Genomic DNA, 20,771 nt, shown 5'->3' with positions numbered 1-20,771 from the left:
AATGAAAGTACTGCTAGCGCTGCCCAGCAATGAAAGTACTGAGATTGCTGCCCAGCGCTGAAAGTACTGAGATCGCTGCCCAGCGCTGAAAGTACTGAGACCGCTGCCCAGCGCTGAAAGTACTGAGATCGCTGCCCAGCGCTGAAAGTACTGAGATCGCTGCCCAGCGCTGAAAGTACAGAGACCGCTGCCCAGCACTGAAAGTACTGAGATTGCTGCCCAGCGCTGAAAGTACTGAGATCGCTGCCCAGCGCTGAAAGTACTGAGATCACTGCAAAGCACTGAAAGTATTGAGATCGCTGCCCAGCGCTGAAAGTACAGAGACCGCTGCCCAGCACTGAAAGTACTGAGATTGCTGCCCAGCGCTGAAAGTACTGAGATCGCTGCCCAGCGCTGAAAGTACTGAGATCACTGCAAAGCACTGAAAGTATTGAGATCGCTGCCCAGCGCTGAAAGTACTGAGACCGCTGTTCAGCGCTGAAAGCAGGGCTGTGGAGTCGGTCCAAAAATCCACCGACTCCGACTCCTCAGTTTAGGATTCCACCGACTCCGACTCCTCGACTCCGACTCCTCTAATTTGCATATTACAATTTTGTTGATTAAAAGTATGTAACGTGAAATTCGTCTCTTAACTGCCAACGCTTAGGAATTTTACAAGACAACTGAAGTGAGAAGGATATGTAGACTACTATATTTATTCCCTTTAGACTAAAACTAGTCCTTGGTAAGAGTACTCGTAAAAGGTACAAACCGGAACAAAGAACATCTATCAGGCCCTAGGCAATGTAAGTGTGGGTACATGTAAGAATGATGTGCAGGTACTCTGCAGGGGAATGAGGAGATTCTTCCTCTATTACACATTCTTCATGCACAATCTGAACAAGGTTTATGGGTGACAGACAACACCTCTGTGTTCAATGTGCACAGCATTCTCAGTGGATTCCCTGCAGCTCTGTGGGGAGTGCATATGTAGAGTATAGTACTACTGTGTAACAAAGTAAACCTGAGACTGATGAAATTAAAGTTTTATACATACCTGGGGCTTCCTCCAGCCGCCTTCAGGATAATCCAGTCCTCGTTGTCCTCCTCCACCACCTGGATCTTCTGCTATGAGTCCAGGTACTTGAGCCAGTCGGGCGTAGTGCGCATGCACACACTCCGCCACCAGGAGCATACTACACCTGTGCAGCACTATTGCGCAGGTGCAGAATGTTCCTGGCTGTGGGAGCGGCATGCAGCCGGACAGCGCTGACTGGCTGAATTACCAGGACTCATAGCAGAAGATCTGGGTGGTGGAGGACAGCGAGGGACTCATTAGCCTGAAGGGGGCTGGAGGAAGCCCCAGGTATGTATAAAACTTTACTTTTCATCCGTCTCAGGTACCCTTTAATTTGCAGTCACTAAACCAAATTTTAACAACATATCAAATTATTTGATTTCATCAGCAAAGGGAGTGCATACATTTGCATAAACCAGCATCAATGCTGAATTATTTCCATCTCATTGACCATCTCTATTAGTGACACAGCTACACATCAGGCTTTATTCTTACAGCATAGATGTTATTTAGTATATAGAAGAGATTCCTGTGTACACATCATATATACAGTCACAATCAGATATGTATATCTGACCTTAAAAATACGGGGACTGCTTTATTGAAGCAGCACAAGTAACTAATTTTGATTGGTTTATTTCATTTTTGTGGACTAAGCACAGCTATTACTGTATATATACATTATTTTTAATGACTATTATCTGAGAAATAGAACATTTTATCATATTTTCTATTTTAATTACAGTTACAAATTCATTAGGAGTCGGAGTCGGAGTCGGTGCATTTTTTCCCGACTCCGACTCCAGGCACCCAAAATTGCCCGACTCCACGACTCCGACTCCACAGCCCTGGCTGAAAGTACTGAGACCGCTGCCCAGCGCTGAAAGTACTGAGATTGCTGCCCAGTGCTGAAAGTACTGAGATCGCTGCCCAGCGCTGAAAGTACTGAGATCACTGCAAAGCGCTTAAAGTACTGAGATCGCTGCCCAGCGCTTAAAGTACTGAGATCGCTGCCCAGCGCTTAAAGTACTGAGATCGCTGCCCAGCGCTTAAAGTACTGAGATCGCTGCCCAGCGCTTAAAGTACTGAGATCGCTGCCCAGCGCTTAAAGTACTGAGATCGCTGCCCAGCGCTTAAAGTACTGAGATCGCTGCCCAGCGCTTAAAGTACTGAGATCGCTGCCCAGCGCTTAAAGTACTGAGATCGCTGCCCAGCGCTTAAAGTACTGAGATCGCTGCCCAGCGCTTAAAGTACTGAGATCGCTGCCCAGCGCTGAAAGTACTGAGATCGCTGCCCAACGCTGAAAGTACTGAGATCGCTGCCCAGCGCTGAAAGTACTGAGATCGCTGCCCAGCGCTGAAAGTACTGAGATCGCTGCCCAGCGCTGAAAGTACTGAGATCGCTGCCCAGCGCTGAAAGTACTGAGATCGCTGCCCAGCGCTGAAAGTACTGAGATCGCTGCCCAGCGCTGAAAGTACTGAGATCGCTGCAAAGCACTGGAAGTATTGAGATAACTGACTGCAATGAACAGCAGTGGCGTAGCAATAGGAGATGCAAAGTTAATGACCACACTGGGGCCCCTGAACCAGAGGGGCCCACTAGGGGCTCTCCCTCAACCACTTTATTAGCTCTTTATTGGTGCTAAGCTGGTTATGATCACCACAGGTGATGATAGCACAAGGTAAATCCAGCAATTAAACATTATGATACACTGTCTGCACTCCGAGCAGCACACAAGTTGCAAAATCTTCCTACCTTGCCCCACGTTGCTCCTCCAGTATTGCAGCAGCTGCGGGATCCTCGCTGTCTGGCTGGCTGTAGTGTGAAAGTCAGTCAGTTCCCAGTAATCTCATCTCTCTGCTTACTTTGAAGCTTATGACAAGGCTGGCTGCAGGGAGCAGCACACCAGAAGCACATGCTTGCAATAATGCTAAACACTGCCCAGGAAAAACAAGAAGAGCTACAATTTCATTACTGCAAATTTTCAAGTTCAGCCTCTTCAGCTTCTGCTGCTGGCTGACTAACAAGGAAGTGGCCAGAGAGAGAAGCCTCCTCAGTCACATCCAATGCTGCTCACACTGGCAGGTTACACATCTTCACACTTCAAAGAGTTACATTAAAGGGACCCCTATGCAGTATGCAATTGTTATACCTCCATGCAGATGGGTTTATGGATAGGAAGAATGTGCTGCCAGTTCTGGTCCCTGAGAATCTGTATATATGAGCACCATACACACAATTGAATTTCCATGGAAGCTTATGTAGAGTAGAAATCAAATGATACTGTACAGTCCTTATAGTAGCCATACATGTATCGATCTTCCTGGCAGATTCAATCTGATCACTGAATTCAAGCAGTGCAATGTTGATAGATTTTCAATAGATTTCATGCCAAAAATCTACATGCAGTGTGTACAAAGGATAGATGCCTCTCTGATCACATTCAGATCATAAAGAGATCTTTCTTTATGCCTCATCAAGTGGCAATCTATAAAATGTGTTTTGACTTCTGACACAAAGATGAGCTTAGGGCCCGTTCACACTACATGAGCTTTTTAAAGCACTAGTGATTTGAAATGCTCTTGCTAATGCAATGCTATGGGGGATTTTTACAAAATCACATTGCTCCACTGTGAACACTCACATAGGATAACATTAGCAAGAGCTTTTCAAATCACAAAGCTCTTAAAAAAGCTCTTGTAGTATGAACAAGACCTTAAAGTGAACCTGAGAGGAGAAGCGTCTTAGGTTCCATACTTACCTGGGGCTTCCTTAAGCCCCGTTAAGGCTTTTCGTCCCTCGCCCTCTCCCTAGATGACTCCTGTCACTCGTAATTGTCCCCGAAAGCCTAACAGAATTGCGTTCTGCTGCGCATGTGTGGCCCGGCCAGGCCACGGGAGCGCGCCTGGCTGGCTTTGTGAGTATGGAACCTGAGACGCTTATGGTCTCAGGTTCACTTTAAGCTAAGGTCACACTTGTCCATGCGGAAAACAGTTTTCGGCTATGGGCGGTTTTTTCTTGCGCTTGCGTTTTTCCGTGTGTGTTTTTATACGTTTCCTTTTTTTCATTACTAGTCTTATTTAACAAGTAAATATAAATAAGTTCAAATTAGTTTTTACCTTATTTGGGCAAAAATGCATGCAAAACGTTTTTTTCACCATTGGAAAGCATTGCATGCAGAACACATGCGTTCTGCATACAGTATGCAGAAAGAATGAACTTGTTGAGTGTTTTAAAAACGCATCTAAAAATGCATACCAATGCATTTTTTGTGCGGCCAATAAACCAGCAATATGTGCGTTTTTACATGCGTTTTCTAAAACGCCTGTGATTCAAATAAGGCCTCTTTTCCATGGACAGTTGAAATGTGTGCTCAGTAAGCAGTTGCCAGGCAGCAATGAACAGTTGCCTATCAGCAGAAAGCAGTTGTGAGAGTTTGAGAGGCATTTCACTGCCTATCAACAGTCTGTAGAAAACAGGCCTACATGTGACCCTGGCCATAGGGAAACCTGAACTGAGAGGCATATAAAAGCTGACATATTTATTCCCTTTAACAATACTAGGTGCCTGGTTTTGCTGATCTCTTTGGCTGCATTAGTATTTGGATTACACACCTGAAACAAGCATGCTGCTAATCATTGTTAGACATGAGTTAGAGCACATGATCTGCATGCTTGTTTGGGGAATATGGCTAACGCTACGTTCACATCATGAAACGTGGATGGCCGTGCACAACACTGCGTTGCGTGGCTGATCCCATTCACTGAACGTTTTGTGAAAAAATGCGTGCAGTATGCTATCCCGGACCACATTTGTCCAGATCACGGTGTGAACATCAGACAGTGCAGTCTATGCACTTCTGATGTCATGTGTGTCAGCCTCCTGCACGCGTTGCCGAAATCCGTACAGCAATGCGTGCAGTGTGAACGGGTCCTAAAAGTATAAGGTCTCTTTTCCACGGACTGTTGATAGGCAGTAAAATGCCTCTCAAACTTACAACTGCTCAGTGCTGCCTGCTAACTGCTTACTGCTGCGTGCTAACTGCGGCCTGGTAACTGCTCACTGCTGCCTGGTAACTGCTCACTTCTGCCTGGTAACTGCTCACTGCTGCCTGGTAACTGCTTGCTGAGCAAACAGCTCAACAGTACATGGAAAAAAGGCCTTAGGGCCCATTCACACTTGAGCGTTTTGCTGGCGATTTCGGCAAAACGCTCAAACACTAGCGCTTTTGAAAGCACTAGTGTAATTAAACCCCAATGGGCCCGTTCTTACTTGGGCGATTTGCGCTAACTGCAGCAAATCGCCCAGAATCATGAAACGCGTCACCTGCACTATTTTCAGGTGATTTCCCGGCGATCGCGTTTCAGTGCTATAGAAGCGATATACGCGATTGCGGAAAAATCGCTGCAGTGTTCAGTAAGCGCCGGCGTTTTGCTCTTTCAAGTGTGAATGGGCCCTTAGAGGCAGAGGATCAACAATACAGCCAGGCAACTGGTATTGTTTTACCACTTCAGGTTCCAGTGGTTTTTACCCCTTGAGGTTCCTAACAATTTTGGCATATCGGCTGTGTCGCTTTTCGGTTATATTTTTTTTCACGTGCTATTTAATTTCACAGGGAGTTAGTTGTATTCGCAATAATTAATTTTTTTTTCATGTTTCCCCCTTCCTAACTCTTTCATGAGAAGTGCCACAATTTTAAAACACTTTAAAATACATTATTTGGCTCATTCCCATTAAAATGATACCATACATGCCATATTTAATCACTAGTTGGGCATGAAGTGTACCACTAGCGCCAGTCTGTGGCAATTGCATGCGATTGCTAGGGCGCACAGTTTGGGGACCTGAGTGCTGTATAGATGCATTGCTAGGCAACAACATAGCGATGCATCTATACAGCATCGGGTCCCCGAGCTGTCGCCATAGTGATCGCATCTGATCGCTGTTGGCAGCAGCCATTATAGGTGTGCACGAATCTTATGGCAAAGTATAGTTAGCACAAGGGGTTTATTAGGGGTTAAAACATAAAAAATATATATATTTTTTTTTTTTTACTGTAACCTTATGTGAATGACTGATGCTAGCATCATGCACACGCACGATTGCGGCGGCGGTATTTAGTGCTGGACGTAAATCTCACGTCCAGGAACCTACATTGTAATGGCCAGCTTAAGGCCTGGAACCCACTACAAATCGCAAATCGCTAGTACAATCGCTAGCGTTTTTAATAAGCGATTTGTAAGCGATTTCATGAGTGTGTTCCGGCGCTTCTGGGATCGATTTTAAAAAGTGTAAGCTTTTTGCCAGCAATTGTGTAGCGATTTGCTATTAGTGATTTTAATTCTGATTGGTCCTTTCAATGTATCACAATTTTATTTATAGTTTGCAATAGCGTTCAAATCGCTATGTGTAGCGATTCATGAGTGATTTGCCAGCGCTTCACTGAATGTCCTGCGATTGCGATTTTGCTAATTGCAAACTGTGAAATTTGTTACATTTATTTACATTGGCAGAGCGTTTAGGGAAAGCGCTAGCGATTCAAATCGCTCCCCAAATGCTCAAAAAATTGCTCTAGTGGGTTCCAGCCCTAAGGCCTGGAACCCACTGCAAAACGCAATCGCTAATCGCAAGCACTAGCGTTTTGTATGAGCAGTTTGTAAGTGATTTCATGATCGTTTTAGGGAGCATTTTTAAAAAGTGTATCGATTTGCCAGCGGTTGTGTAGCGATTAGCGTTTTAAAGTCTGATTGGTCCTTTCAATTAATTTTAATTTTGTTACAGTGTGCAGTAACTTGAAAACGCTAGCAAAATCGCTCCGTGCAGGTTTTGATGAGCCAGCGATTATATACTTTACATTGAAGCGCAAACCCTAACAAAATGCTACATGTCCTGCGCTTGCGATTTTCCAAATTGCATACGCTCCTGTGGAAGTTGCCCCATCCATTAACATTAGCTGAGCGTTTTGGGAAAACACTAGCGGTTTCAAGCGCTCCCTAAATGCTCACAAAAACGCCCTTGTGGGTTCCAGCCCTTACAGTTTGAAGCCAGGTACACAGTGGTCAGTTGCATAGCGTACATGTTAAAATGTGTAAGAAACAGGGGCGTCGCTAGCCCTGTTTTAGGGGGGCACGTGCCCCCAATCTTTCCTGGGGTGCCACGGATCTCCGCCCGGCCGCCCCCTATGTCAAGACTCAGCGGCTCCCTCCAGCCGCCGCGTCACTGACAGTCTCAGACCTCAGGATCAGGCGGCGAGCCGGCGACCAATCGTGCGGGCGCTAGGACCCAGCGCCCGCACTGATATGCGGAAGTGACATCACTTCCGCATATCGAGCGGGTGCGTCCAGCGCCCGCTCGTACATCTGGTCGGGTCGCCGCTGATCCTGAGGTCTGCTGAGAGGTAGGGGGGGAGCGGCGGCGGCTAGAGGGGGGGCCTCCCTGTCACTCACTCACTCACTCACTAACTAAAGGGGCTCCCTGGCACGCACTCACTCCCTAAAGGGGCTCCCTGGCACGCACTCACTCCCTAAAGGGGCTCCCTGTCACTCACTCACTGCCTAAAGGGGCTCCCTGTCACTCACTCCCTAAAGGGGCTCCCTGTCACTCACTCACTGCCTAAAGGGGCTCCTTGTCACTCACTCACTCAATCCCTAAAGGGGCTACCTGTCACTCACTCACTCCCTAAAGGGGCTCCCTGTCACTCACTCACTCCCTAAAGGGGCTCTCCTGGCACTCACTCACTCCCTAAAGGGGCTCCCTGGCACTCACTCACTCCCTAAAGGGGCTCCCTGGCACGCACTCACTCCCTAAAGGGGCTCCCTGGCACTCACTCACTCCCTAAAGGGGCTCCCTGGCACTCACTCACTCCCTAAAGGGGCTCCCTGTCACTCACTCACTCCCTAAAGGGGCTCCCTGTCACTCACTCACTCCCTAAAGGGGCTCCCTGGCACGCACCCACTCCCTAAAGGGGCTCCCTGGCACGCACTCACTCCCTAAAGGGGCTCCCTGGCACTCACTCACTCCCTAAAGGGGCTCCCTGTCACTCACTCACTCCTTAAAGGGGCTCCCTGGCACGCACCCACTCCCTAAAGGGGTTCCCTGGCACGCACCCACTCCCTAAAGGGGCTCCCTGGCACGCACTCACTCCCTAAAGGGGCTCCCTGTCACTCACTCACTCCCTAAAGGGGCTCCCTGGCACGCACCCACTCCCTAAAGGGGCTCCCTGGCACGCACCCACTCCCTAAAGGGGCTCCCTGGCACGCACCCACTCCCTAAAGGGGCTCCCTGGCACGCACCCACTCCCTAAAGGGGCTCCCTGGCACGCACTCACTCCCTAAAGGGGCTCCCTGTCACTCACTCACTCACTCACTCCCTAAAGGGGCTCCCTGTCACTCACTCACTCCCTAAAGGGGCTCCCTGTCACTCACTCACTCCCTAAAGGGGATCCCTGTCACTCACTCCCTAAAGGGGCTCCCTGGCACGCACTCACTCCCTAAAGGGGCTCCCTGGCACGCACTCACTCCCTAAAGGGGCTCCCTGGCACGCACTCACTCCCTAAAGGGGCTCCCTGGCACGCACTCACTCCCTAAAGGGCCTCCCTGTCACTCACTCACTCCCTAAAGGGCCTCCCTGTCACTCACTCACTGCCTAAAGGGGCTCCCTGTCACTCACTCACTGCCTAAAGGGGCTTCCTGTCACTCACTCACTGCCTAAAGGGGCTCCCTGGCACTCACTCACTGCCTAAAGGGGCTTCCTGTCACTCACTCACTGCCTAAAGGGGCTCCCTGGCACTCACTCACTACCTAAAGGTGCTCCCTGTCACTCACTATCGGGGTCCCTGTCACTCACTACCTAACTGGAGGCGCCTGTCACTCACTAGCTAACCTGGGGGTCCCTGTCACTCACTACCTAATTTGGGGGGGCTACCATATTAAGGGGGCATTCTGCCTATTTATGTGAAATGCTGTCTATTTATGTGCCTCATGACTGCTGAATGTGTCTTGTTGGGAGCCTTATGATTTGTTGGGGGCCTCATGATTGCTGAATTTGTCTTGTTGGGGGCCTCATGATTTGTTGGGGGCCTCATGATTGCTGAATTTGTCTTGTTGGGGGCCTCATGATTGCTGAATTTGTCTTGTTGGGGGCCTCATGATTTGTTGGAGGCCTCATGATTGCTGAATTTGTCTTGTTGGGGGCCTCCTGATTTGTTGGGGGCCTCATGATTGCTGAATATGTCTTGTTGGGGGTCACATGATTGCTAACTGCGAGACTATGGGAAAAGCTGAATCCTTATCATATGAGACAATAGCATTAAACCTACTTTTTTAGCGTTTTAAAACAGAAAATAAAACTGGGAGGTTCTAAAAAAGTGTAAGCTTTTTGCCAGCAATTGTGTAGCGATTTGCTATTAGTGATTTTAATTCTGATTGGTCCTTTCAATGTATCACAATTTTATTTATAGTTTGCAATAGCGTTCAAATCGCTATGTGTAGCGATTCATGAGTGATTTGCCAGCGCTTCACTGAATGTCCTGCGATTGCGATTTTGCTAATTGCAAACTGTGAAATTTGTTACATTTATTTACATTGGCAGAGCGTTTAGGGAAAGCGCTAGCGATTCAAATCGCTCCCCAAATGCTCAAAAAATTGCTCTAGTGGGTTCCAGCCCTAAGGCCTGGAACCCACTGCAAAACGCAATCGCTAATCGCAAGCACTAGCGTTTTGTATGAGCAGTTTGTAAGTGATTTCATGATCGTTTTAGGGAGCATTTTTAAAAAGTGTATCGATTTGCCAGCGGTTGTGTAGCGATTAGCGTTTTAAAGTCTGATTGGTCCTTTCAATTAATTTTAATTTTGTTACAGTGTGCAGTAACTTGAAAACGCTAGCAAAATCGCTCCGTGCAGGTTTTGATGAGCCAGCGATTATATACTTTACATTGAAGCGCAAACCCTAACAAAATGCTACATGTCCTGCGCTTGCGATTTTCCAAATTGCAAACGCTCCTGTGGAAGTTGCCCCATCCATTAACATTAGCTGAGCGTTTTGGGAAAACACTAGCGGTTTCAAGCGCTCCCTAAATGCTCACAAAAACGCCCTTGTGGGTTCCAGCCCTTACAGTTTGAAGCCAGGTACACAGTGGTCAGTTGCATAGCGTACATGTTAAAATGTGTAAGAAACAGGGGCGTCGCTAGCCCTGTTTTAGGGGGGCACGTGCCCCCAATCTTTCCTGGGGTGCCACGGATCTCCGCCCGGCCGCCCCCTATGTCAAGACTCAGCGGCTCCCTCCAGCCGCCGCGTCACTGACAGTCTCAGACCTCAGGATCAGGCGGCGAGCCGGCGACCAATCGTGCGGGCGCTAGGACCCAGCGCCCGCACTGATATGCGGAAGTGACATCACTTCCGCATATCGAGCGGGTGCGTCCAGCGCCCGCTCGTACATCTGGTCGGGTCGCCGCTGATCCTGAGGTCTGCTGAGAGGTAGGGGGGGAGCGGCGGCGGCTAGAGGGGGGGCCTCCCTGTCACTCACTCACTCACTCACTAACTAAAGGGGCTCCCTGGCACGCACTCACTCCCTAAAGGGGCTCCCTGGCACGCACTCACTCCCTAAAGGGGCTCCCTGTCACTCACTCACTGCCTAAAGGGGCTCCCTGTCACTCACTCCCTAAAGGGGCTAACTGTCACTCACTCACTGCCTAAAGGGGCTCCTTGTCACTCACTCACTCAATCCCTAAAGGGGCTACCTGTCACTCACTCACTCCCTAAATGGGCTCCCTGTCACTCACTCACTCCCTAAAGGGGCTCTCCTGGCACTCACTCACTCCCTAAAGGGGTTCCCTGGCACTCACTCACTCCCTAAAGGGGCTCCCTGGCACGCACTCACTCCCTAAAGGGGCTCCCTGGCACTCACTCACTCCCTAAAGGGGCTCCCTGGCACTCACTCACTCACTCCTCCCTAAAGGGGCTCCCTGTCACTCACTCACTCCCTAAAGGGGCTCCCTGTCACTCACTCACTCACTCCCTAAAGGGGCTCCCTGTCACTCACTCCCTAAAGGGGCTCCCTGGCACGCACTCACTCCCTAAAGGGGCTCCCTGGCACACACTCACTCCCTAAAGGGGCTCCCTGGCACGCACTCACTCCCTAAAGGGGCTCCCTGGCACGCACTCACTCCCTAAAGGGCCTCCCTGTCACTCACTCACTCCCTAAAGGGCCTCCCTGTCACTCACTCACTCCCTAAAGGGGCTCCCTGTCACTCACTCACTGCCTAAAGGGGCTTCCTGTCACTCACTCACTGCCTAAAGGGGCTCCCTGGCACTCACTCACTGCCTAAAGGGGCTTCCTGTCACTCACTCACTGCCTAAAGGGGCTCCCTGGCACTCACTCACTACCTAAAGGTGCTCCCTGTCACTCACTATCGGGGTCCCTGTCACTCACTACCTAACTGGAGGCGCCTGTCACTCACTAGCTAACCTGGGGGTCCCTGTCACTCACTACCTAACTTGGCGGGGCTACCATATTAAGGGGGCATTCTGCCTATTTATGTGAAATGCTGTCTATTTATGTGCCTCATGACTGCTGAATGTGTCTTGTTGGGAGCCTTATGATTTGTTGGGGGCCTCATGATTGCTGAATTTGTCTTGTTGGGGGCCTCATGATTTGTTGGGGGCCTCATGATTGCTGAATTTGTCTTGTTGGGGGCCTCATGATTGCTGAATTTGTCTTGTTGGGGGCCTCATGATTTGTTGGAGGCCTCATGATTGCTGAATTTGTCTTGTTGGGGGCCTCCTGATTTGTTGGGGGCCTCATGATTGCTGAATATGTCTTGTTGGGGGTCACATGATTGCTAACTGCGAGACTATGGGAAAAGCTGAATCCTTATCATATGAGACAATAGCATTAAACCTACTTTTTTAGCGTTTTAAAACAGAAAATAAAACTGGGAGGTTCTAAAAAATTGAATACATTTTTCAGGAGTAGGATGGATGAAATTGTTTATCTTCACAGTTTATTTTCAACTTGGATTTTCCATAATGTTCATGTATGAGTTAAAACGTTTGTACAGTATTTAGTTTAAATTGCTGTTGCCACTTTGCGATAGATACCGGTAAGTGACTTTTGGGTTGCAGTTTGGGCACTCGGCCTCCAAAAGGTTCGCCACCACTGTCCTAATCTGATGTCCCACCATTGCTAGGTTCATGTAAATTTGTCTCCACCCGTTACCACACCTATATTCTGGTCCATGGCCCACCCATTTTTTGGTGCGGCGCGATAAGCACGCCGCACAAGGTGATCGTCATATTTTTGGCACGCTAGCTGCAGTGTGCTGAATTCTGCTGCCTACAGTATGTACAGTATACGCTGTTCTCTAGTGCTTGCACTGTGTGCTGATTTACCTCCAGTGTGTACAGTGTAAGGTGTTACTCTGTGCCTTTTATTGATTGTAAACCAGCTGTATTGTATGCTGATCCCTGCTACTTTCAGTATGTACAGTATTAGCTGTAAAGCCTGGTACACACATATAATTTTGATTAGCCAATTTTAGCTCTGTTCATAAAATTCATTGTCTGTTGGCCCACTTACTGCACGGGGGTGGGAAATTGGGGGTCAGTGATTGACCAATCAAAATTGTATGTGCGTATACATCTTTGATCTATGCCTATACTGATTGTAAATGATCGAAATAAAGGACAGGGGGCTCCGTCCAATATTTCGATGGGCAGGCCCGTTATCCGTAGCTTACACCGCTGCTAAGTTCATGTACATTTGGCCCCACCCATGGCCACGCCCACTCACCGCATGGCCACGCCCATTTTTTGCCGCGCCGCATGTACCTCCCCGCCTGGTGCCCACAGGTGCCACTGATCTCCAAGGACCCTAGAAACGCCCCTGGTAAGAAATGCAATGGAGACTAACCATAGACTTAAAGAGACTCCGTAACAAAAATTGCATCCTGTTTTTTATCATCCTACAAGTTCCAAAAGCTATTCTAATGTGTTCAGGCTTACTGCAGCACGTTCTACTATCACCATCTCTGTAATAAATCAACTTATCTCTCTCTTGTCAGACTTGTCAGCCTGTGTCTGGAAGGCTGCCAAGTTCTTCAGTGTTGTGGTTCTGTGATGCATCTCCCCCCTCCAGGCCCCTCTCTGCACACTGCCTGTGTATTATTTAGATTAGGACAGCTTCTCTCTTCTCTCTTATCTTTTAGGGCTTGTTTCCACTATAGCGAATCCGCATGCGGGCACTGCATGCGGATTCGCATACTTAATGTTAGTGGATGGGCCTGTTTCCACGTGTGCGGCGGCGGCGGCGTTTTTCGGTGCGGGGAAAATCTGCACGACAGGGTCGTGCAGATTCGCGTGCGGCAGGAATGCGGGCGAATCGCCGCTAATGTATTCAATAGGGGAATCGCATGCGGCTTTGTCATGCGGATTTCCCCGCGATTTCGCATGCGATTTCGCATGAAAGCCAATGGAACTTAACACAGGCAGTGACATGGTTAAATTCGCATGGCTCCTTGCCATGCGAAATCGCATGCGAAATCGCGGGGAAATCCGCATGGGGAAACGCAGCCGCATGCGGTTTCTTCAGCGGTGGAATCCAGGCGATTCCGCACCGCTACAGTGGAAACAAGCCCTTACAAGCTGGATAAATCCTCCTCTGAGCTGGCTGGGCTTTCACATACTGAGGAATTACATACAGGCAGAGCTGTCTGCACTCTGCAGGAAGAAACAGCCTGACACTTCAGTGGATGATAGCTGCAGAGGGAAAGAAACACACAAATGATCTCTTGAGATTCAAAAGGAATGCTGTATACAGCCTGCTTGTGTATGGATGTATTTTTCTATGTGTGGACATACTGTACATCAACCTACTTCCTGTTTTGGTGGCCATTTTGTTTGTTTATAAACAAACTTTTTAAAACTGTTTTTAACCACTTTTAATGCGGCGAGGAGCTGCGAAATTGTGACAGAGGGTAATAGGAGATGTCCCCTAACGCACTGGTATGTTTACTTTTGTGTGATTTTAACAATACAGATTCTCTTTAAATGCAAAGCCTACATGCAGCGAGTTAGAATAACACGATCCGTTACTGTGAACAGGCCCATAGAATTGTATGGGCAGTGAGTTAACATGCAGAATTATTTGGCAACGCAACTGACCATTGTGAACAGGGCCTAAAGGATCTGCTATTAACCTGCTATATACAACAGAACACCCTTAGGCTAGGTTCACAGTGGTCAACTGCATAACGCACACATAAAATGAGTGTGAATTGCAATGGAGACAGGACATAGACTTTAATGCAAAGCCTGCATGCAGCGAGTTAGAATAATGTGATATGTTACTGTGAACAAGCCATAGAATTGTATGGGCAGTGAGTTAACATGCAGAATTATTCTGCAACGCAACGGAGTACTGTGAACAGGGCCTCACAGGTCACATGGAATCCACGCTTGGACAGGTCATAGCTGTGCTGGGGGACTTTAGGCAGAATCCTAGGGCCTGGTGAAAGACTAGGGGCCCAAGTGACATTACCTCCACAAAACCTTACCAAAAGCCAGTTGGCCATCAAGGGTGGGCCCAAAGTTGTTACTTGCCTAGGGCCGCATTTCACCTCCCAACTTTATGAGATAAGAAACATGGACACTTTAAGACACACCCCAGCCACACCCCTAATCACGTTTCCACCACAACCCCAGTCACCAATACAAGAAGGAATTCAGAAGCAAAAGACAAAGTTTTCAAATGCAGAACACACTGGTCCTCTCTATCATCATTAGTTCTCTTTTATTTTAACATTTAAAAATAAGAAATATATCAATTTAAATAATATGTATAACATTTAGAGTCTATTAACCCAATGGCAGCTTCAAAGGAGATACATCGTTTGTAGCTGCCTGCAGCGTAATCCTCTGACGGGATTACTCGTTTGGCTGCTGAGTGTGTGGGAGTTGGGAGTCTGAAGCTAAATTTACCTGCTCCAGACAGCTTCTTCTCTTCCTCCACCGGTGGCTCTGAACTTCTGGCAGGTCTTCTGGGTCCTGGTCCATTATGGAGCAGAGTTTTGCTTACTACCTGTTGCTTGGCAGCCGAGATGCGTGTTTACGCACCCGCCCCTTGTCCGCCTATTGGTCGGCGGTGTTAGCCGCCGCCTGGTTTTGCGGTCCAGGGGCGGCCTAGGTTGCCATCGCAACATTTTGAAGGTCCATACATACGCGTCATCTATACGCAGTGACGTATTCGCGTCCTCGTAACGCAGTGACGTATTAGCGCCGCTCACGATGACGCATCTGTACCAGCCTATGGCCGAGCCCCACGTCATTCCCTACAGGTAGGCGGGACCCTACACGGAAGCAGGCGATTAAGGGCTGGTTCAGACGGACGCTTGCGGAGCGTTTACCGCAAGCGTTCGGACCGTCGCGGTAAACGCTCCCCTTCAAGTGAATGGGAGCGTTTACACCTAGCTTTTGTGCGCTTTTACCCGAATGCGGCGTTCGGGTCCCGATTTTCGCGAGCGTTCGGGCTGCCCCTGGAAGCAACATGTAGCTTCCAGGGAGCGGCCAACTGCGACGGCTAATGTTCCCCTACGGGAAAAAAAAACGCGACCGCATCACGACGCGACCGAAGGCTACTGAAAGCCTGACCGCGCAGCCGCCGCAACGCCCCCAGACGCGACGCCACACAGACGTCCGTCTGAACCAGCCCTTAATGGCCGCTTCCATCCAGCACATTGTGCACGATTAGCCTCCGAAGAAGCAAGGCTCATCCCATTGCAAAACGGCTGTAAGGCCGTGCACCCACTGGCGCCCACAGCTGCCTCCCCACCTTCAGCAGAGCACGATAAGTACCACCTCTTCCACGGACTTTGTCCTTGTGTTTGATGTTACATTGATTGTACACTTGCTGTGACGCATTAATGCTACAGTGCCAGACATCCTTTGCTCTTTTTTTGTATGAAGTTGTCACAATGTTTGAACTCCATTTGTCATGAGCACGTAGCTCCTGATGAAGCTTTTCTACACTGCCATTCAGCGGAATTAATTCCATCTGCAGTTTGTACTGAGTGCCTGCCTCTCTCTTTTGAAGTATACATATATTTACATAGATCTGTACATGAGTTCTGAAAGAGGGACAGATGAGGGAGAAAGAGGGACACAGAGATTTAGTTGCCAGGGACGGTCACTCAGAAAAAGGGACAGTTGGAAGCTATGCCTTAGGGTTCCCATACATCAGATGATGTATGGGCAGATCGACCAAGAGATTGATCTCTCTCTGATCAAATCTGATTGGAGAGATCTGTTGCCTGCCCATACACCGCAGGCCTTTTCCCAATCGATTTCAGCATGAAACCTATCAGGGATCGGCTTTATGAGGCTGGATACGCCGGCCCAACACTGTCCTCCAAATGTTCCCACCTGGTGCACTTTACTCTGGCAAACCACGTGTGAGGCGTGTATGCGCAATGCAGCAGAGCCCGATGTGGACAGGTAAAGTATAGGGTATGGGGGAGGGGGGGATCACATTTAACATTAGGGAGGACCAGATATCGGTCACCATTACCGCCATGCTCCCAATGCATCACGACGGCCGGACATCTTGCAGCATGTCCGATCGATATGCTCAGCCCGAGATTGGACATCATTGTTGATCGGGCATGAACTTGGTGGCACCGATTTTCATCCGATTCGATAACGCGCCAAGTCGCTGGATGTATGGGCACCCTCCATCTCTGAGGGAAACATACACGGCATTAAGCAGGTAGTTTTAATATTTATGCTGATCAGCATGTATCACAAACAACATTCTTATTCAATGCCTCATTCACAGAATCCCATGACTCCAGCTACTGGTATACAAAACACTACTAACTTAGGAATCCATAATAGGCTTTAACAAGAATCATTACATGACTATCGGGTATTGCATACCTTACTATAGAGCTGAAAAATCATACTGACTGCATTTCAGCTACATTGACACATCCACTTAAAACATAGCCCAAATCATTACATGAAGTGCCCATAAGAACATAAGTACAGCTGAAACAGGCATTGAAGTGGTCTTGTTGGTACAGTGAATCACCAGCTCCCAGCCAGGAGGTCACAGTATCCCTTCTGTTTGGCTGAATACATGGGAGATAGAGTCACACAGTGTAGATTAGGCCTGGAATGTGCACTGGCTAATGTCACAAAAAGCTAACATAAGCACAATAGTCTTCTAAGATAAAGGCTAAGGACAGCTACACAGGGTACTGATAAACACAATCTAAAACAATTCCCATCAAACTTCATTGAAGTCTTCAGTTGTCCTGCCCAGAATATGCAAACATATAGAGGCATAGCAATAGGGGGTGCAGAGGATGCAACTGCACCGGGGCCCCTGGTCTAGAAGGGCCCTCATGCAGGCACTGTATTAACTCTTCATTGGTGTTCTTCTAGTAATTATAACCTCTACATGTGCTTTGAATAGCAGTGATCATTAAAGCAGTATTATTACCATAAGAATCAAATTTCAACAGCAACTGGTCTGAGTGTATTAAGTGATAAAGATGCTAATCCTGCATTCAAAACTTTTTCTGCTGTTATGGTTTGGAGTTATCACATACTTTAGGAGCACTGGCCCCAGTGCCAAAGAGTTGAATTCTGGGAGTTCTTTTGAATGCTGGGAGTTCTTTTTATCTATAATATATTCCTCCTCTTCCATTTATTTCCCTACCTAGATGATCACTTGTGTTTACAAGCAAGGCTGAGGTGACTCAGTGATTGGATGTGTAAATAAAAAATGGAAACTGTACGGAAGCAGCTGAATGGCAATCGGCTAGTAATCAGATGAACAGCAATCGACCGGTGATCCGTCCGGTATTCAATAAAAACATGGAAACATTTAATTATGTGTGTGATTGTCTATTGTTGTGACTTACATGAAGATCAGATCACATTTTATGACCAATTTGTGTCGAAATTCATATAATTCGAAAGGGTTCTCATACATTTTCTTGCTACTGTACATGAACTATTGACCTTGTTCTATCGCTCCCTTGCCCTCATTAGTCTCTGCCAGGAAAACTTTTATAGCTGTAATTTGCATATGAGTGGGGTGTATTCTATTCTAAACAAGGTACCAACAAGATAGACTCTAGCTGTCACTTGCATGCAAGAAAATTAACCCTTTCAGGCAACAAAATAAACTAGGAAGAGCAGCCTGGCCATTAATGGTTTGCATTGTACAAAGACGTTTATCTCATCATGTCATATGTCGCCTAATATCACAAGGATTTATACTTACCTGGGGCTTTCTCCAGCCTCCTGTAGTCCATTACCTTCCTCCATGTCGGTCCGATCCCCTCTGTTGCTCTCCAGTGCAGTCCGCAATCCAGCCAGGCTGGGAGCCACTGTGCATGTGCAGTCCCAGTTGCCTGCATCCACCGATCTTGCTACCAATGCCAGGAGCGTTCTGCACAAGCGCAGTTACAGTCTTAGCTAACTGTGCATGCGCAGATTGGTCTGGGCCATGGGAACGTGAATGGGGGGGGGGGGGGGGGGGCTACGGGAGAACCAGACGGCCTAAGAGGAGCTAACAAACTACAGGAGGCTTGAAGAAGCCCCAGATAAGTATGAATCCTTGTGATATGTTTGTCTCAGGTACACTTTAATAACTTATCAAGCTTGGCCTTGAGGTGACACCAGGAGGTTGACAAAAGCAATCAGGAAGAGGTCAAAACAATACAGCCTAATAAAAGTGATAGCACACAATAACATTACACAGCCATCTGCCCTCATAAAAAGCTATATTGTCCTGTCTTATTACTAGAGATAAATTCCTCTTCCATTATATAACTGTCATAAACTTTGACTTCTGATGCTCCACTCGGCTGAAACAGCCTTAAGGAGGAACTCCAGTGAAAATAATGTAATTAAAAAGTGCTTAATTTTTACAATAATTGTGTATAAATGATTTAGTCAGTGTTTGCCCATTGTGAAATCTTTCCTCTCCTTTATTTACATTCTGACATTTATCACACAGTGACATTTGTACTGCTGACAGGTGATGTTACTGGAAGGAGATGCTGCTTGCTTTTTTGGCAGTTGGAATCAGTTGTTATTTCCAACAATGCAACAAGGCTCCCACAGTGTGATGTCAGTACCTCAGTGCTGTGAGACGCTTACATCATTTGTGGGAGGGGTTTCACCACAAAATCAGCCATACAGAGCCCCCTGATGATCCGTTTGTGAAGAGGAATAGATTTCTCATGTAAAAGGGGGTATCGGCTACTGATTAGGATGAAGTTTAATTCTTGTTTACAGTTTCTCTTTAAGCTTTAATCTAGGGTGTGTACAGTGCCCCCGATCCCTTTCAGACCATCGGCAAGCAATGCCCTTGGCAAACCGACTTGGTTTAATGCTGGTTGAGACCATTGTTCTCCCCACATACTATTCCTGCTCTGTGACACCCCTCATGCACTGATCAGATTCAATCAGAAAAAGATCTGTCTCTTGGTCGATCGGCCACCAAAATTGCTAGATGTATGGGTAGGTTAAGAGATGCTGTACAAGATTTTATAGCACAGAATAATCTCATTTCAGCTCATCAGCATGGGTTTACTAAAGACAGGTCTTGTCTCACCAACATGCTCAGCTCTTATGAAATGGTAAATGCACATTTAGATCTTAGGAAAGCTATAGATTTGGTGTACTTGGACTTTGCAAAGGCTTTTGACACTGTTCCCCACAATAGCCTTTTGCAGGAGATGAGAATACAGGAACTTGGAGAAAATGTGTGTTTGTGGACAGAGAACTGGTTAAAGAGAGTCTGAAGTGAGAATAAAACTCGCTTTTCCCTTATATTCAGCAGGGGCATGTTTGTAGATAAATGTAGGGTCATGCACCTTTGACGTGCCAATGGTAGAGCAATATATAAGATAAATGGCTTACAGCTGGGAACATCAGACTTGGAGAAGGACTTAATAACAAGTTAAACAATGCCAAGCAGCAGCAGCTAAAGCAAATAAAATTCTGAAATGCATAAAATGGGAAATAAAATCCCAAGATCCTAGTATACTACTCCCTCTGTATAAATCATTTGTAAGGGCCCATTCAGACTAGAGCGTTTTGTGGCGATGTCGGCAAAATGCTCAAACGCTAGCGATTTTTAAAAGCGCTAGTGTAATAAAACCCTGTGGGCCCGTTCTTACTTGGGCGATTTGTGCTAATCGCCGTAAATCGGCCAAAATCGTGAAATGCAAAAGCGTCGCCTGCACTATTTTCAGGCGATTTCCCGGCGATCGCGTTTTAGTGCTATAGAAGCGCTAAACGCGATCGCGGAAAAATTGCCGCAGTGTTCAGTGATTTTTCGCTTTCAAGTTTCACTTTCAGGGGTGACCTGATTAAGGGCCCTGACACACCAAAAAGAGTTTTGTGGGTCATTTTCCTTTTATTTAAAAAAAAAAAAATGCTTCCATTGACTTACATTAAAATCACAGTAAAATTGCCGCAAAATAGCCATGATCGTGAATTTTTAAAAAATCTTGATCGTGGAAATGTTACTGCGATTTTAATGTAAGCGTTTTTTAAAAAACAAAAACGACACAAAAATTGTTTTTTTGGTGTGACTGGGCCCTAACATGTATAAATACATTAGAGGGCAACACAAAAGCTTGACAGATTACCCGTATATGCTAGATTATAATTCGGACCCGTGTATAAGTCCATTATTTTAC

At 47.2% G+C, this 20,771-nt stretch overlaps 1 protein-coding gene and 1 long non-coding RNA gene across 9 annotated transcripts in view; one reads left to right on the top strand and one right to left on the bottom strand.

The window, feature by feature from the left end:
• The window catches only part of PPFIBP2 (PPFIA binding protein 2), a 308,186-nt gene extending 305,120 nt beyond the window's left edge, over positions 1–3,066 (bottom strand). For all 8 annotated transcript variants that reach the window (XM_068259523.1, XM_068259524.1, XM_068259526.1 and 5 more), the window contains exon 1: positions 2,813–3,066. The gene's annotated coding sequence lies outside the window, so the exon portion shown is untranslated. The remainder of the gene's footprint in view (positions 1–2,812) is intronic.
• Positions 1–17,847, top strand: part of LOC137537629 (uncharacterized) — a 64,554-nt gene extending 46,707 nt beyond the window's left edge. Inside the window, exon 3 of the long non-coding RNA XR_011024634.1 lies at positions 17,775–17,847. This is a non-coding gene — a long non-coding RNA (uncharacterized lncRNA). The remainder of the gene's footprint in view (positions 1–17,774) is intronic.
• The last annotated feature ends 2,924 nt before the right edge of the window (positions 17,848–20,771 follow it).

This window comes from Hyperolius riggenbachi, chromosome 11, assembly GCF_040937935.1.
Source record: "Hyperolius riggenbachi isolate aHypRig1 chromosome 11, aHypRig1.pri, whole genome shotgun sequence".
Lineage (NCBI taxonomy): Eukaryota > Metazoa > Chordata > Amphibia > Anura > Hyperoliidae > Hyperolius > Hyperolius riggenbachi.
The sequence above is the reverse complement of the archived record's forward strand: the minus strand, read 5'-3'. Positions and strand labels throughout refer to the sequence as shown.